The sequence below is a fragment of the Anticarsia gemmatalis genome, chromosome W, assembly GCF_050436995.1.
Source record: "Anticarsia gemmatalis isolate Benzon Research Colony breed Stoneville strain chromosome W, ilAntGemm2 primary, whole genome shotgun sequence".
NCBI classification, from domain to species: domain Eukaryota; kingdom Metazoa; phylum Arthropoda; class Insecta; order Lepidoptera; family Erebidae; genus Anticarsia; species Anticarsia gemmatalis.
This window is the reverse complement of record NC_134775.1, coordinates 7,881,292-7,885,421: the sequence shown is the minus strand read 5'-3', so window position 1 is coordinate 7,885,421 and position 4,130 is coordinate 7,881,292. Positions and strand designations below refer to the sequence as shown.

Sequence of the window (4,130 nt, the reverse complement as noted above, 5' to 3'; positions counted from 1 at the left end):
AGAGAAATATTGTAACCGGCAGGTAGATAGATGTATGAGAAATTAAAACATAAAATTGTATAAATAAGATAAAATAACTATTAAAATTTAATTAAAATACGCAGAGCAGACTTTTAGTTCCTTCTTGTTGCAACTACCCTCGCAAAAAAAAAAAAAAAAGAAAAAAAAAATCACGAGTATCGCGAAAATATTGTTTATTGAGTACGCACTTGTTAATATGTTACAGTTTAGGTAAAGTTATTGGTACTGACTAATACATAATAAACGGGTGTATTTTTAATAAGTAAATTGCTGACCCGCGGAACCATGTATGACTCAATATTATATTGTGCGGTTGTAGACCGTACAACACCTATATTTAAACAAGGAGATAAATCGCTAGTCGAAAATTACCGACCTATCTCAAAGTTACGCCTCTTTGGAAAAATGTTAGAAAAAAATATTCATTCGCAATTATATTGAATACTGCGCAGTTATTTTAGCGAAGAGCAGCATGGTTTTTTGAGTGGACGCTCTACAACATCTAACTTAATTTTGTGTAGTGAGATGATTAGTCAAGGGATGGCGCAGCACTCCCAGGTGGACGTGATTTACACTGATTTTAGTAAATGTTTCGACCGTATAGACCACCAATCACTTTTGTATAAGCTAAAATTCTCTGCAGGGATACATGGAAACCTTTTTCGTTGGTTTGCGTCATACATTGACCGCCGCACACTGGGGTCAGATGTATGGAGACGATACCCAAAATTAATTACATGTAAAAGAACATCGGGCATTTTTGTATGGGACACTTACCTACGGCGAACAAAAATAAAATTAGGTACGGTGGATAGGCAATTAAATCTAGTTTACAATGGTATAGTTCCCATATCTGTGGGTCGTGGCAATAAGGAGAAAATGGACATTTAAAAAATATTTATAAAGATTTTTGGGCAATAATTGAAGAGGAAAAAAGGAATCAAAAATAATTAAAACAACATATTTTTCTCTTAACTTTTATTCTGCTGCATCTAAATCTAAAATAGTTTCGTCTAAAAACGCCGCAGGTGTGTGAAATTCGTCTTGATATACAGCCCAAGATAAAAAGTATACCACACTGGCGATGTGCGCGCAACTTCCAACAGTGCGGCGGCCGTGTATACAGGAACAGTAATAGCCCTCGAGGCTTTGTCTTCCCTGCAATGCCGGATTTATTAGTAGATATGTATAATAGCGTTTTGCTCTTATGTGACGGGACTGTATTCTGCCTCGTATTAATATTTTATTTTCTACCAACTCTCTGCGATGGTATAATTCCATTATATACACTCCGTTTGGCCGCATGTGTTCGTGGCAATAAGATTTGGCCAGTTTCAAATGGTATATTCCCAAGGTAAATAAAAGTAGCTCGTCGTAAGTCAATTGTGGGAAATCTCTTAATTCGGGATTGTTTGCATCTAGCGGCATGAATGCGACTCTTTGTCTGTTTAAATTGTTTCGAATCACGTAATCAGCCAATTCGTTTTCTCTATTTATGTTCTCATTTATTATATTTATAAACTGCGCGGCATGAGCGTTATCTCTATATGGTCGATAAGTGGCATTGATGAGTGCTGCAGTTATTTTAAAATCGGTCATCATATTTGTCAACGCTACATTAAAATAAACATGGCGGAATATCTTGAAGTCCTTTTTAAAGCGACCATTAATCGTTTCAACCACCCAACGACACATAGTTATTAGCCGTGATTTATTTGCATCTACTGTGCTTAACTGCTCTCCTCTTGCTCTTGTTGGTGGCATATGCGCATCATATCCATGCTCTTCAATGGCAGGAATAGAGTCTCTAAAGCCGCGGTCCAATATAAAAATGTCGTTCGCGTTCAGAAACCAATGCCAAGCGGGGTCCAGCATCATGTGACTCATTATTTCGGCATCCGTAGTAATGGCTGGGTACGGGCCTAATACATCTACAATATAGCCGTCTGTGCATACAATTAAAAAGGGTTTTACTAGGTTGCGGAATTTGTGCAGGCTATATGTTTTCCTCTGAAAAAGGAAGTTGGAGCTTTTTTGCACGTATATATATGTTCCATCACACACAAGAATGGCTGCAGGTTCATTCTGGTTACCTCCAAAAATATGACTCGGGATGGTTAAGTTGCGAGCTACTACATCTTCTCAGAACAAACTCTTCAGATAAACAATCTCGAGCTATTTTTAATTTTCGCTCCAATGTTCTTCTCGACATATTGAACATAGAAGCTACACGTTCGTCTGGTTCACCCGTTCTTATTTTAACTAAATACAGTCCTAAAACAGTAGCAGAATTGTTGGTTCTGTCACGAAGAGATGTTTGATTCAAAATTCTATTAAATTGAATTTTATCCAAACCTGTATAAAAATGTAGTTCATTGTCATCTACCTCCTCAATATTTTCGAAGTCCAACTGAGTTCCTCGTTCCAGTTTCCATTCATACAGCTCAATAATATCGAGAACATGAGCACTGTTAAAGTGTTCATGTAGAGGTATTTGCACATTAAGTAGATCTTCCCATTCATTGCTTACCATATGGGGTTGGCAAACTCGAGCAAGTTTTGGTATGAATAGCTTATTCATACGAAATAAATGTAACCTAACATATTTTGGCACAGCATTTGCTGGTACATTTCTGCAGTTTTGAAAAACACAGCGTCGAGCAGTATTAGATACACGCAAATATCCAGGAATAGTCATAATGCCAATGTTTTGTTGTTGAACGTTAACTACTATTTCTTGGACTTCTTCTTCTTGTACTTGCTGGGGTAATGGTTCTTCTTGTACTTGCTGATGTAATGGTTCTTGAACTTGCTGGGGTAATGGATCATCTACTGGCCGGGCTTGCAATGCGCGATAAAATCTCAGCCAGCAAGGATTGCATATTGATAGTGTACCATCAAAAACAATCTGTAACAAGATTTTACTGTTATTTATTGATAATCATAATAATAAATGTCACAACGAAATACACTATGACCAAGGAAACGAACAGTTTCAATGGTTGAAAAGGAGTCCTATGATGACGTCAACTATATAAAACGATATAAAACTATATCTAGGAGAATAAATAGAGGTTCTGTTGCTGCGCAAAAGTTGAACAAACTCTAGTATTTACATATAATTAATGTTCTATAATATAATTAACTCACCTCCCGTGGCATTATTTCTTGTAATAATAGTACTGCATAGTCACGATATCTTTCGAAAAACACTTGAGTAAGACGGTGTCTTCTACGACGTAGAACAGATCGCTCACACGACACACAACTATTTTGTCGTTCCATTTCACAACAAAATCGAACTCGAAAGCAAACGAAATCCAGTAAACAAGCAGTAAGTAATTAGTTGACTCAGACCACAATGGGAACACAGTAAAACACAGATCGCTACGACGGATGACGAAGGACTGCGATGTAGTAAGATAAGCTAGCTACCTGCGCGAGCGCAACATAAACCAGTTTTAGGACTATGGGCGAGAGTGAGAACGAAACATGCACATCAACTTGACGGATTTAGTCTGATTGGGTTTACAAAAATACCACGGAATGATATTTAACTTACTGAGCGGTCGTTTAGTAATTAGGAAAAATAGTCAACTTAAAATATGATTTTCATTTTACTAATTATTTCCATTTTCCCATTATTGTGAATCAAAATAACTACACAATATTAAATATGATTGCAAACACTATCATTTAAAAAGGTTTTGGTTTATGTTCGCGACTTTTAAAAAATCGGGTAAAAAACGCCCGATGTTCTTTTTACTTATTTATTTATTATTTATCGTGCACAATGTAATTTTACAAAAAAAAAGTCTTACAAATGTTGTTAGTACAAAGCACGGTCTTATTACTCATACCAACAACCTTCGGGTAGACTGAAAAGTAGAATTAAGCGATGTCGATGGCGTACAGCCTATTTTTAATCTAAATTTTACTCAATTTTAATTAAAATTAAATAAATATAGCATATTTATTTACATTCATACAAAAAATATACATGTATACATAATAATATTGTAAGTACATAACATATATTATCCTATAGCACTATACAACTATGATAGTGGAACAGCATCACTTATTCTTCTTCTAATAAATCAATAACC

At 35.7% G+C, this 4,130-nt stretch overlaps 1 pseudogene; it reads right to left on the bottom strand.

Moving 5' to 3' along the window:
* Nucleotides 1–739: 739 nt before the first annotated feature.
* LOC142985809 (uncharacterized) lies at nucleotides 740–3,553 on the bottom strand (annotated as a pseudogene).
* Between the last annotated feature and the right edge of the window lie 577 nt (nucleotides 3,554–4,130).